Source organism: Metopolophium dirhodum, chromosome 1 (genome assembly GCF_019925205.1).
Source record: "Metopolophium dirhodum isolate CAU chromosome 1, ASM1992520v1, whole genome shotgun sequence".
In the NCBI taxonomy this organism is placed as follows: domain Eukaryota; kingdom Metazoa; phylum Arthropoda; class Insecta; order Hemiptera; family Aphididae; genus Metopolophium; species Metopolophium dirhodum.
The window spans coordinates 78,332,693-78,348,552 of NC_083560.1; the positions used below are offsets into that span (position 1 = coordinate 78,332,693).

Genomic DNA, 15,860 nt, shown 5'->3' on the forward strand with positions numbered 1-15,860 from the left:
CTTGTATTGAAATCAAAGCACTCCTTTTAGTAGAAATTTTGTATACAGGATAAAAAAAAAAAAACTCCTATGTAAAACCACTAGCTTCATCGCTCCGCTCAGAATCTAATATAGTTATGTTATAACTTATAACTTTTATAAAAATATTTCCTAAAGGTTTGAGGATTTTAAGGTTGAAAAAGATCTCTCTAGTAGATACTGGCAATGTTCAAAACTACAAAATATTTTAATTAAAAAATAAACTCGGTATTCTTAAACCATTTTCAGTATCAAACTCAGAACAAAAAAAAAAATCACGATATTAATTGAAAATGTTGATAACTGAAGCTTCGACATTTCTTTACAAAATCCTTCGTATCTTATGATAAAATTTGTTTTTCTAATCATGTAAAAACACAAATTTAACATGTACGAGACATGAGTCAATTGGGGGGGGGGGGGGGAGTCCGGACTCCTTGGACCCCCTTGTAAATACGCCACTGGTTATAATCATGGAAAGTAAATAATATTTATTACCTATACTAACAGGAAATTATATCTGTCGTCTCCCACTACCAGTCTTGATTAGAATATTTTTTAAATGTATTCAGATTTCAGAATACTTACCTGCCTATTTAAATTTTAATTAGTTCAATAATTTCAGATGTCACGTATCTATAAATATTTTCATTGAATTTTCTGAGCGTAAATTTGATATGTTACGCGTTTGTAAGACGGAGACAACACATGCGGGTGTGGCGTCTTTAAAACGAGAGAGTGTACATTTACTATCAAACATCAGCTAGCTGGTCAGAGGCCTGCTCTCTTTGTTCGAGCCCGTGAAATGAGGTACCAGTGAAAATTGCATGTATATACGTTCATTTGTTTTAAAGTTACACCAATAATCAAAATTGATTTTGTGGAAAACCGATTTTGCGTAAAAATTCCCGTTTTTTCCTTAATTTTTATGTTGTTTTTCCCATCGCTTTAGAAAACTATCAGACATTTTAAATTTTGACTTCCCCAATGCACCAAAAATATTCACTTTCCCATCGAACAAGATACTGTTGAAGAAAATCGAAGCAGTTTTACTACTCCAAAATTATATATCCCCCCTTGAAAAAATCCTAGATACGCTAATACTGCCCATGCATTTGTTGTCTCCGTCTATACACTCTAATACAAAAACTATATTCAAAATTAAAGGTTACCGTTAAGTGATAACCTCTTCCAAAAAATTTCGATTACCGGTAACCGATTGAATACCAGTTTTCTAAAAAAAAACTGTACTACACCTTTGTACCCGTATAATTAATAATATTCGTGTTGTTATAGGAATCAAGATATTTTTAGATTTCCCAGTACAATATACGATGAGGGATACCGGGACTATCGACTATCGAGTACCGTCATTGCCAACCAACAATATTTTATGTTGTAGGTGTAGGTAGGAAATAGAAATGTAGAATACCAATTATTTGAATTATTATTACAAGAATTTAGACTAGGGAAAAAAACGAAGATATAATAGTATGATTTAAGAATAGTTTTAAGAAGTTATTATTTATTAAGCCATTAGTAGCTACGAGCGTACAATCATTTATGTAGCTAAGATAAATTAAGCATAATATTATTAATATTATTGACGTAACGGTAGTCAGATTTATAAATACCGGTAATAGGTTCTTAACCGGTTAAAACATAATACGTTATTACTTATATAACGTTTTGTGTTAGCTGAAAAATTGTCACGGTAACCGGTAACCGATAACTGGGAGTACAAATAGGTTTATAATAACGGTAACCGATTATAGGTTTTCGGTAAAAACCAGTAACCGGTTTCAAGCCCTGTTGAAAAGGGATATTAACCTAAAAGAGAGTAGACGAATAGATTATCGAAATAAAGATGAAAATTGTTAAAAAGGAAAATATTACAGAAATAAGGAAACATTTTTTTTTTCTTTTTTATTTGAAATAAACAATCTGTACAATTTGCACAATAAGCTTATATTATATAAGTACATGATACGTGACAGGCGTGATTTAAGCAGCCACCCATTAGTGACTCTTGACTAATTGATTAATTATTTTAATTAATTTTTAATATAATTACATAATTTATATTATTTTTTTTTTTTATTGAGAGACGTTAGACATTAAAGTTTTTATTAATAGGTCGCGGCACCACTTCCTTTTCAGTCTGCGGTTAGGATTTCCAGGTAATGTAAGGATAGAAAGATCGTTTATGAGAGGGTTAGGGTGTGAATGAAGTCGTTTGTGGAAACGAGTGTAAAAAATGCGTGCTTCCTCAACTATTGTTCTCATATGGAGATCGTTATGCAGAGTATAGTTAGAAATATAGGGTGGATCATTGGATAATCGTCGAAGTGATATATTTTGGAACGTTTGAATTCTATTAGTGTTATATATTTTTGATGAACCCCATAGTTGTAGTCCATACGTCCAGATTGGTTTAAGAAGCGCTTTGTAGATTGTAAGTTTGGTATTTAGAGTGGAGTACTTATTTTTAGTTAAAAGAGGTCTAAGCATACGCAAACGATTATTTAAGGTTATTCTTTTGGTTTGAAGGTGTTTCTTCCATGTCAATCTTTTATCAAGGATTAATCCTAAGTATTTGGCTGTGTCAGAAGTGGGAATTGGTACGTTGTTAAGGGTAATGTTTGGGCATGTTCCTTGTTTGAGTGTGAATGTTGTGTGATGAGATTTATTTTGGTTAATTTTAACTCGCCATTTTGCATACCACTCAGATAAGAGATTAAGATGCAATTGCAAATTTAATGAGGCAGCTAAGGAGGGATTTTTGTTTATGGATAAAATAACTTTATCGTCGGCGTAATCGGCTACGATGGTTTGTTGCATGGAAGGTTGATCAGCTACATAAATGTTAAATAGGAAGGGGGAGAGTATGCCGCCTTGTGGTACACCCGCTTTAATTGGTGCAATGCCTGATGTTGAAGAATTAAATTGAACTTGAAAGTGTCTATCAGTTAAGTATGATTTAATCAATAGGAATAAGGCAGAGGGGAGAAATTTTTTTAGTTTGAATTGTAAGCCTTTGTGCCAGACATGGTCGAAGGCTTGTGATACGTCTAAGAAAACGCAAGAGCAGTAAAGTTTTTTTTCCAGAGTTGTAGAAATAGCATAAACAACTCGGTGAGCTTGATGTATCGTGCTGTGAGAGTTGCGGAACCCAAACTGAGAATTTGGGAGTATGTTGTTGGAGGTAATATGCGGTAATAAACGTTTTAAAATAAGTCTTTCCAGAATTTTTGAGAGGAATGGCAAGAGGCTAATAGGTCTGAATGAAGTAGGAGTGTCGAGAGGTTTGTCAGGCTTAGGAAAAAGAATTATTTTGGAGAATTTCCATAAGATTGGAAAATAAGACAATCTAAGAATAGCATTAAATATATAAGTTAATTGAACTATAGCTTTTTTAGGAAGGCATCTCGCCACTTCGACTGTAACGAGATCAAACCCAGGAGATTTTCTTAGTGAATATTTTTGTATTGTTTGTTTAATTTCATTAGGTGTAAAGAATTTTTCTGGAGGACTAATAAGAGGAGGAATGTTTAAAAAATTAGTAACCTCATTAATCTGTTGGGGAAGGAAACATACTATTAGAAAAAATATTCATAAAGATAAAGTAATATTATAACAGGTATGATGGCTATGAATCCATAAATTATGACAAAAATATATGACCACATACCTACGTAGTCAAATAAATAACACGTTGTATCCTGCAACCAATATAACAAATTTACTCATTAATGACTCTACCTCATCTGATCCAACACATCAGACGCACTGATTAACACACGAACCTCTGAATAGATAAATATTATATATCGAATCTAACACGGCACGTAGGTACTTACACATTTAAAATTCATGAAATAATTGACTTAATTAAAATAGGCTAATCGCTCTATTTTTAAATTAGAAATTGTAAGTTATATTCATCTGTTAGGCATAATTTTCAATTTATACAACACTAATGCTGCGTAAAGAAAATAATTCATTAAGTATATATTAATAATAAGCTCATAACTACTTAGTACTATATGCATAATATGTATTGCAATACGTGGTTTTGCTTGATTATAAATCTTGGCGTCCACCACGTAGGTACACAATAATTATTGTCAAGCAGCTACTCGAGATCCTGCCGTTGCCTTGGATATAATATTGTGTGGTAAAGTATTTCCAATGACTATCTCATCTAGTCCCAAGGTCAAATTATTTTATTTGATCAATAATTATCAAAAACAATTTTAAATCATTAAAATGTGTATTGACATGACATGGTATAGATTGAGGAATCTCAATATTACAATCTTATAGTGTACATATTTTACGTGTAATATTAAATGTTTTGGGATTGCATGAAACATGACTGTTATATTCAGGGTTGATAACCTCATATCGTAACAATTATCGCATTTGAAACTCGTTATGACTTCTAAAGATAATATTATATCAACTCGGTACACGCGATTTGTTAACACTGCACTATACGAATAATCCTGCTTATTCAGTGATTAAACCTACTTAATAGTAAATAATATAAGACCATTGAACTTTCTAAAATCCCTATCTAATAAAGATAATCATTTAAAATTAATTTTTGATTTAAAAATTAGTTACTGATTTTTGGGTTCCTCTCATACAAGAATACATTTACAATTTCAGTGCCACCGTGTGTCATGTGTTTTTATAGTTTTCTGAAACAATTTTATCCATTAGTAGATATATGAAACACGTATTTTACGCGGCAAAATATTTAAAAAGGTCTTCACAAAGGAAATAAGGTGTGGTTGAAATAGCCAGTATAAAGTACCTTGTCGTGTAATTTTTTTTAGTTGTCTAGGATAGGTAGCTACATATACAATTTGGCGAAACTTACGTTCACTACGCAGTACGCGTACACATAAAATAACCAAAAAATAAGCCTATGGGAAATTGGGAACCATATAGATTTACAATTAAATAAATTTGAAATCTCTTATTTGGTACCTAACCAAATGTATCAGGAGTATATAAAACCGATATTTCGAAAATCACCACCTCCTATAGAAGTTTGACAGCAATTAAAATATTATTATTACTGCTAGAAATCTTAAAAACAATTATAGATTATAAAAATTAAGTTATAACTTATAACTTATTTAAGTATTGTAGAACCAATAAGAATTGCATCTTTTGTATATTGTCATAATATTTTATTTTGAAATTTGCTGTCTTCTAGAGTAAAATTTTTAGCAACTTAATATTATTATTTAAAAAAAAAACTACTTTTACGTTATATTGTAAGCTAATCATATGAAGTAGTAAAAAATAAGTAATATAAATAGTGTATATATTTCATTAATTTAATAAGTTAGCCTACCTGCTACTTATTTAAAAAAAAATAAGATAATTGATCGTCTTCCTTTTAAGTATAATTAAGAAAAATAATTTTAATTTTAAAGTATACCTATATCCAAAACTATTTTTAATTGTCTTTGAGTATTTTTTTTTTTGTTATCTTTATATTTTTTCAAGTGTTATAATAACCATACAGTAATTTACTTGACATTAACATTTTAATTCAGCTATTTTGTTCAGTTTCAATAAGTTTTGCTGAGATTTTTATTGGTGGTTCTTATGTATAATCATCTACACTTTTGACACAACTTCGCGAACCTTCATCAAATATAAAATTAAATATTGAACAATAATCTTGGATTAGTATGTACACTTTCATGCATTGATAACTAAGTTTATAGTAGTGGTGTAAAAAATAAGTTTAAAAAGTATATTTAAGTAAACGTTCGATAATTAAAAAAAAAAGAAATACCAATTGAGAAAAATGTGTGTTAACAACATACCTAAATTTGTTTTTTTTTTTTTTACAAAACGTTATTTTTTAGTCATTACTCATTAGCCTCCCCCTCCCCTTCCATGGCATTGGAAAATAGGTTCAATTAACGGAGAACGGAGTGTTTTATTCTATAAACACCTTTGAAAATACAATATTTGCATTTATTTTTTTATATTACAGCAAAACAATATTAATACATTTTATTGTAATTATTACACGACAAAATCGTAAAATACTGTTTGGTATGTATGTTAATATAAATGCAGTGATACTTATAATTTAAACATAGGAATCTTTTAATATTATTCTAACTTTAATATTAGTACTTAAGTGTGGAAAACCCATGTTCACAGAAAATGGAAGTAACGTATTTATAGACTATTCTGTGCACAAGTGTGCTGCCACTTAAAATAACTCTGCCGTTTTAAACCACTAAGCGATAACTCCTGCAATTTTTCATAATCAAGTTTAGATTTGGTATCTATAGAAAAATAAACTTACTATAAATCTAATTTTCTAAAGAAGGAAATCGTAAATCGTAATCTTAAATCGTTAAAATTACATATAAAAAATGAAAAAACAAGGTGAGTTCGATAGTTTTCTACGAACACAAAAAAATAAGCAATACAACTAATTCAGAGAGAAAAATACGGTAAGTGACACAATATTGTATGGGATTATTTTTTTAGCCTTCCATACTATGAGTTGCAGACTAAACAGTATAGCCTATTACTATATTATAATCTAGTATACAAGTGGTAAGAAATTAAATGGTTAATTTTTCTATGGAAATAAAATAAATAAAATTATGAACAAAAATGATTTAATATTATTTATAGTTTCTTGAACAATTGTATTACCAGTCATCACTGAAACAGGTAAGAAATATAAATTTCCCTTCAATAAATTATTTTGCACGTTTTAATTTATAGACTTTTTACTTATAAATCGTTTTTATTTATTATTTAATAAATCACAAAATTAACTAGTATACTTTTTAATTGTTGGCTCAGCGCCTATTTGTTTAAAATGAAATGGAACAGAGCTTTGGTTAATCTGGGCATTTAGCTACAGCAATAACTGGAGCTAGTTCAACTAAAACAGTAGGTAAGTTTAAAATTTAAGACACAGGAATTATTAGTGTATATTAAGTATCTAGGAACTTGGCTAATTTAATATAAATTATAATATACTGTCTAGATAAATCATATAATATTATCATAAAAGTATATAGAACATTTTAATTATTTAATACATTTTTCAATATGTTATTATTATAATATTTTATATGCAACAGACAACGGTAAGTAATTATATAGATAGGTATTTTTTTTTTTTTTATATCAGATAGATAAAACAAATTTATTTCATTAAATACGAACTTTAAGTATAATTGATTTTTATTTTTCAAACAATTAAAATTTTTATAAAAATAATTTTTTAAAAGGATAGATAAGTAATTATATAAAAGTGTTTTCCAATACAACGTTCTTGAACTATTACTTGGTATTTAGTTTAAATGTGTAATGTAATATCAAAAAATATTTTATAGTAATTAGATATACTATAAAAATATATGGGTTTACATATTTTCTTTATTGAGTGTGTCAAAGAATATCGGATTAAATTATACAGTAAGTCGGTAACTCATTTAGAATGGATTTACCTTTTTTTCTCTTCTGATTATTATGATTAAAAAGCAAGTCTAACTTGCAAGTCTGGGCATAAACTAGTTAAAAATTTAAAGTTAAGTTTATTTGAACTTTTTAACTAAACTTTTTAAAATTTCATTTTCATTTACTTAATTTTTAAGTTACCGAATTTGTTTTGTTTAGAATTTAATAAATAACGAGCTATTTCTTATCAAATCCAAGTTACGTTAATTTATAAATAATTAAACAATAAATAAAATACAATTATTATTGATAAGTGATACATATTGCATAAACATTTACTTTTTATTATGTTAAACCATATTACTTATGGTCATATTACATTTTGGATATTTACATATTTCAAAAATAAATAAATAATAAAATAAACAACTTATCCCAAGTAAGTTAATTTTAAGTTTCCGTATAACTTTTAAATTAACTGAGTTAAAAAAAAATTAGGACAACTATATTAACTTAAACTTAAACTTTTATTAACTTAAACTTTTTCAATTATTTTCTATCAACTTAACTTAACTCAATTAAAAATTATCATTAACTTACTCAATGACCAGGCTTGCATATTTGGATACACAACAATTCCAAAAAACTATAAGTAAAAAATAGATTTAGTGTCAAAAAACCATAAAAATAACACCACTTTGAAAATCATTAATCGACACATGTGCACAAACGATCTAATTAAAGGTCAAAAACATTTTATGTGTGATTCTTGAAAAGTCGATATTTTCCTGATACCTCTTATTGGCATAGCGTGGCAGATTACTAATAATGATGTGCAGCGATGAAAAAATAATTGGAAACTACTTAATTGTAAATAATTAGGTATAGCGAGTATCACCCACATTTTATATAATACAACCAAAAATTACGAGGATCAATATAGGCAAATAATACACGTTAAAAAAAAATGTATTTACCGATCAATTTTAATTATATCATATAGGTGCACTTATCTGTTTGGATATTGTATACTAAAAAGTAAAAAAAATATATGATTAAATTGTTTTTTTAGCTAGTATTTCAATGCTTCTAACACCTGTTGGTTTAATCATAACTGGAATATTAGCAGATAGGATTGGAAGAATAAAAGCACTAAATATCTTTCATACCGATGACTTTAAGTTGGCTAACACTTACGTTTGCTAACTCCTATACAACAATTATGATTGGAAGAATTTTACTAGGATATCCTTTTGGTAAGTTCTAGCTTAATGTACAGGTAGGTACAATATAAATTATGATTGCAGAAAGATTGGGAAAATATTTTTAAGTAACCATTAGCAGTGTTAGGACTTATCTAGATAAATTATCCAGATAATTATTTTTTTATCTTTTATCTTATCTAGATAAATAAAAATAAGTTATCTAAGTATTTATTTTAGATAAAAATTTAACTTATCTAGATAAATTTACAAGATAATTTTTTTGGTGAAAATTAGCTAGATCTGTTCGAAAATGTTTCATTTTTATTCTCATTATCTGAGGCACAACTTGTACGTAAAATAACATCCAGGGCTAAAAATATATGACGTTATTCTGAAAAGACTATAAATTATTCCTATTTAGTACTTATTACTTATTAATAATTAATATTCTGTATTCGGTTAATAATATATAATATAATATAATAATTAATTTATGTAATTAGCCTATATTAGTATATTACTGTCGCAACAAATATGTCAAATTCCCAGAATTTTATAAATATTTTTAAACTATAATTACAATACGAATAATAGAACAGATGGCAAGTTATAACCACCGCCGTCCCAAACCAAATTCCATAGAATAAAATATTATTCATTGAGAAATAAAGATAAACCAGCCGTCTATTCTTTCCGTATTTGCAATGCGTCTGAAATTAATGACAATTGATAAGTCGGACGAGCAATACATGAGATGCTATTTATATATTTTGGGTTTTATGTTTTATATTATAAATCTATGGACTATAAACAATCTCTAAACCAATTTTAATTGCACATGACTTATAATAATAATAAACATTATTTCGTATACACAAATACACAATACTCGTAAATATCTTTTTAATGTTGTTAATTAATAATAGTACGTGACACGAAAAGTGGCCGGTGACCCCATCACCAGCCCGGCAAGAACGGCCGTTAGCCATGGATTTTCTTGTGTGTGTATTATTTTGTGTACTTACATGATGGTATATATATTTTTTTAAATTAGTCGTTCTAATTATAATTTCTAAAATTATCTGTTATTTAAATATTTAGATAATTATCTAGATAAAATATTTTTATCTTTTATCTTTTTGTTAGATGAATTTGATTTGTTTGTCTTTTATCTGTATCTTAGATAAAATTTAGTGTTGTTATCTACAAAGTAGAGTATATATAATAAGTTCTGAATATTGCTATATATTGACAGTTCATTTAGTATTCTGCTTTTGGTTCTTTGGTTCATTATCGTACAAAATACGAATAGGTACAACCGGAAATCTTAGCTGGTATCTACCTAGTTGTTATATACCTACATATAAAAATGTAGTCGACCCCAATTGATTTATTCGCCCTCTATGTATCTTCGTATCTCTATGGTGAGGCATTCGTTATATTTAAAAGCGATAGTCCAACTAAAAGTATAAAAAAAATCTGAATAAATGGCCAAAATGTCAACAAAAAAATTATTTGTGCAATAGATTTTTTGAAAAAGTTGAAATCGCTATTTTAAATTCATATTTCGTTAAACAATTAAAAAAATAATTACAATTCAAATTCAGTAATTAATATTGACCAACTTGGATGCATTAGAGCAGATTTGTTTTTCATGTTTGTGGGAAATAAAATTAGTAACGAGAATCGAATCGAACAATGGACATAACCAGCAGAACCGTATTTAGGAATTTGCCATCCTGAGGCCACAAAAATAAACGCTTTATTATACCCAATAAAAATTTAGTGTGATTTAAAAACAATAAGTATATTGTATATGTATGTATATATATATATATATTATTATGTGTATAATATTATATTAATTATACATTTAAATTTTTTTTCTGGATTGTGACTAGGGAAATGTTTTAATTATGTTATCATAATAATTGAGGCTAGAAGTTAGATTATTTTCAATGTTTAATACAGCCAAAGCATTTAGGCGATTATTATTCATTACCTACCGATCTAAGATAAATTTATAATCTTCCCGGGGTTGAAAATGATCTTTCCGAAGAACAATATCGTTGCTGGTGTAGGTATACAATAACATTCTAAGTGCGATGTCAACATAAGAATAGATTGTTTGTAAATCTTTGAATCGTACCAATCATAACACTTAGGTCCCAGATATTTTGTGTAGCTTTATCTTTAAGAGATTTAATAAGACTTTGTAAGTGTACACATTTATTACAAAAGCTTTTATCTAAGGCCTAAGCAGTCTTTGTATTTGTATATTTTAGTTATATAACTTATATATTTGTTCAGAATCTTCAGAAACTTCTGATTCCGATTTTATAGGTTTAAAAAAAAGGAATATTTTGATGTTAAATTATCATAGGTATGCCTCTTTTTATTTGAATAACTCTGAATTTGTACTAAGAATGTGTTTTATCTAAAATAACAGTATGTATTTATCAAAACATTTTTTCTTCCACAAAAATTTAGTTCATCTTGTTTTAAGTTCACCGTATAAATATTATTTTTCTTCTTTCGTTGTATATTTAATTTATATTCTATGCCACCTTCGCGTAATTCGTAAGCTCGATCTTCAAATTATCTTTTATAATATTAGAGAGAATTAAATATTTAAAATGTAATTAAAAAATTAGCCACCCATTGCCCCCGCTCCCCCTAAATACGGCTCTGGACATTTCAATGATTTGTAACTGGTCATAAGCAATTTCTTTGTCATGTAGATTTTTATGACATTTTATAAGAATAAATCCATCTATTAGTAGAGATTTAAGTGCAATTTAAAATGGATAGGTAATTGTTTACAAAACCTTTAATCCGTCTATCATAATTATTCCAAAATAATACATTTTTCTATATTTTAGAAGATACCTAATAAAATATTACTTTTTCTAATACAACTAGATATAATTTTCACAAATATCTAAAACTTAACTTGATGTAACTTAGTCAGTTTTTCCTCATTTTCAAAAATTAAGATTAAAATAATAGCTATTATTTTGAAAAATTTGAAAAAATCAGTTGAACATTTTTTTTGATTTATGCATTTACCCAGATTGTTAATACATTTTAGTTGAAAAACAACATTTAACTTTACCGGTTTTCCACAAACAATAAATATTCAGGGTAATACCTACGGAACTTTTGAAACAAGTTACCTGTATTACAAGTATACATACAATTCACAAATTTTAGAGGACTTTACAATAATTATGTAACATATTATTATGTCTAAGTATGTGTCCAAGTCGTACCTACATTAAGTATTAATTTTAAACGTAATTTTCCCTGCAACGTCAAACAATGGAACAGTACGGAGTCATGAAGCTGAATGCTGACTATGACACTATGTATCCGGATAAGCTGGTTCTAGACGCTGAAGGGAATACATAGATTAAGGCTGAGCTCACGCCAAAGTAGAGGTATGTAGAGGTAAGTAGGTACACTAATGCAAAAACTAGTGTGCACTCGGCCCAAGGATTAGTTCTCAAACTTAATAAAATTCAAACCGAAATTTAAAATTTTTTTTTATTTTAAAAACATCTTTATAAGTTCGAATAAAATTGTTGTTTGGGTCTGGTTTTGAATTTGTGAACATATTTTATGTTCGATCCACCAATAATATGATTATTATTTATTACCTATACTTACCTGAAATATTATGTACGCTACAATCAAATAATAATATCGTCATGACAGGCGTAAGCAGTTGCATGTGCCTGTACATCGCCGAAGTGTTTCCGGTCCACCTGCGGGCGCTGCACGCGGCTGGGCCTACGCTGTTCGTGGGCATAGGCATAATGCTAGGGTGTGTACTGTCCATGTACTTCCGGTGGCAGACAATAGCCGGCGTGCTGAGTGTATTGAGCATCGGTGGCTTTGTCGTGCTGTTCTGGGTGCCGGAACCGTCCAAGTGGCTCCGGGCCAAAGGGCGGGACGCCGAAGCTGATAGGGTGGACGCGTGGTTCGACCTCGGCCGCGTTGACCCAGCCGGCGCCCGGTCCCGCAGCGGAAATCGTTCCAGGGAGGTCGGCGTAAATCCCTCCGGCGATGGTGGAAATCCCTCCGGTCAGGCATCGTGTTGGTAGTTGTACGCGCAGCCGACTGTCCGGAAGCCCACACTAGTCATGCTGGTTAGGTTCTTCGTCTGCCAGCACTGCAGCGGCGTGATGTTCTACACGGCCGACTCCGAACCGTTCGTTCCGCTGCCTTGGATACTCAGCGGCGAGGTGTCCCCAATAGCAATTTCGGGTAAGCATCGTCCCGTATAGATTATATTATGTAATATTGTAATGGTAATGTAACATATTAATTATTATAATCCCCACACGTCGTGAATTTTTGGGTTTTGAAAAATCATAACTCCCCGGGTTTTGGTGCCATCTATTTACAGTTGTCAAGTGTAGGAGCAGAGTCTCCGGATTTTCCACCTCTGCTGACAACTCTTGAAGAACTGAGAGAAAGAATAGAAAGGACCATCGGTTTAGTAATACTTGACACGTTACTATGTTAGTCAGAGGTCGAGACGAGTTTTTGTTATCGTTACGACTTCATATAACCGCAAGGGGGGGGGAGGGGGGGGGGTGATGGTTAGGTGCCTACTTCAATTTTATAAGACATGTAATTGGTACTTAATTAAATACCTATACACTGTTTTGAAACCCAGGCATTCTATGCTAGTTAATTCACCTAGTATAATCGACCCTTCAGTGGATCATGATATTGATCTATTAATTTTTAGTGAACCATTAAACAATCAATTTTTTTTATTCATCTCAAGTCTTTACATTATAGAATAGAATACATTCTATGCCTACAAGTTAGGTAAATAATAATAAATATATTTTAAAGATGTGTGATTATTGTTGAGTATATCTACCTGAGAAAATTTATCTGCATTACCTATATTTACAATATGTATAATGAAAATAAATTTATAAATAAATAAACACCATTTTAAATGAAAAAAAGTAATCAACAAATTAATAAAACTAAAAATTGTCCCAGTGAATTACTTTAATTTATAATTGATATTCACAGTTACTTTATAATAATTTGTTTTGATTTTATAAAATACAATTCAATACATGTACATTATGATATAAAATAAAAGCATAGGTAGGTATGTAGTTGGTTGGAAACACGATAAATACTAAAACAATAAATTATATATTTACTATGGTATATTGATATCTATATAAATTTAATAATGCCAGGATTTATATTTATCCCGTGAAAGTGTATTTATCGAGCATTCAAGCCATAACAATAACTGCATTTTCATTTTTATTTTATAATTGTTTTCTTTTATTGTGTGCGTGTAGGTACAGGTTCCATGAACGGATATGTTCAGACGTTTGGATACATCTTATGGTTTTTGGTTGTCAAAATGTATCCATCGTTGGTGTTACGATTTGGAATAATATATGTATCTGGTCGATATTCACTATATTCTGCGGTTTGAACATTTTATTCGCAATATTTATAATGCCGGAGACAAAAGGAAAATCTCTAGACGAAATTTTATCGTATTTTGAATAAGAAAAGAAAAAACCTCAACTACGTGCCGTAATAATATTTTATATTTTAGTTTTTATTATTGTTATTATACCTAGACACTATATTTGAACGTTTAACAATATGTATAATGCTATAATATTTATATAAATATAGATAATTGTTAAATCCACTTAATGAACTCGTTCTTTGTAACCATATCGTACTCTCTATACAAGTACCTAGTTAACTGCAGTAGTTCATGAGTGTTCGTGTAGATACCTAAATCGTATTTGAGTGTGAACAAAGTATTCCCACATATTATTGCAAACGACAATGAAACAAATGAAACGTAACAATTATTTAGAAAAGTTGTGATTATAGTATAGTTGTTAATTTGTGCTTGGATAAATAAACAGTACTAATAGGTCTTTAAAAATTACAAATCACACTCAATAAATAATTATACCTAATTAAACCTCGTCCAAAAATGTGTGCGCAAAAACGTATACATTTTTTTTTTTAAATACTTACTTCATTATTTACCTTCCTAATTAACTATCGTCCACCTATACATTTCTCACTTAATTTATATTTTAAAACCAACTTTTTTTTACTGCAAAAACTTTTAAAAATGTCATTATGTACCTACAATAAATAATAATATACGTAGTGGAAACAAGTTTAAAGTCCCTATGAATAATATTTTTTGAGTTAAACAAAAATAACCAAAATCATTATTTTGTGTTGAAATAGGTCCAATTAATTGTCACCGCCATTTGAACTTGAAATGTCTACAAACAAAAAATTGTGATTGTATGGTGCAAAAGGTGGTAGGTAATGAGAATTAATTTTTGCCCCCCACAATTGGAGTAGAACAAAGGATAGTAGTAATCAGTACATACTGCAGACTCAAACTGTTAAGTATATTAAGACCAGTTAGCTACAGACAAATATAATAATTATATTCCATGTATAATATAGGAGGTTGATTGGTGCAACACGTTTTAGCTAGTGAGTAACCTGCAATGGCACTTACCTATATAGGCAAAAAATTACTCAAACATATTAACCCAAAAGCAAAAAACGTAACAATTTATATTCCATTATTCTTGTTTTGTTTTATTATTTTGCAGGTATAGGAAATAATTTAAAAAATTTAACCTATGGAAACCATATTATTAAATTATTAGTAAGCATTATATTAAATACCTATGTATTTTATTAGTATTTCAGTGTGGATAAATAGCCAATAGGTCCGACTATTAAAATCCATTATGTTTATGTTATTTAATTCTGTTCCTACAGGAATAATAAATAATAATACTAAATAATCAAATTGAATTAAGTTTTAATATTAAATAGCGTGAATGCGGCAAAGTAACAACATTATAATATCGTTGGTCAACTTTTTTTTTTTTTTTATTTAAAATATAATTACAATCTATACAATTTGGTACAATAAGTAATTTAGATAAAGTATTTACATGTCGAGAATAACAGATAGGGGAGGGCACTCACTCGTTGCTCAACTTACAATTTAAACTATGATAGAAAACAGAGAGGTCGACTTAAATCTGTATGGTGGCCGGTGGGTACCTATAATACCTATAAAGCGTGACTCAATAAAATTAGCATTATTTGGTTGAATAAATATTATTT

At 29.1% G+C, this 15,860-nt stretch overlaps 1 pseudogene; it reads left to right on the plus strand.

Annotated features, from left to right (window-relative positions):
* Positions 1–5,654: 5,654 nt before the first annotated feature.
* LOC132942023 (uncharacterized) lies at positions 5,655–12,790 on the plus strand (annotated as a pseudogene).
* Positions 12,791–15,860: the final 3,070 nt, after the last annotated feature.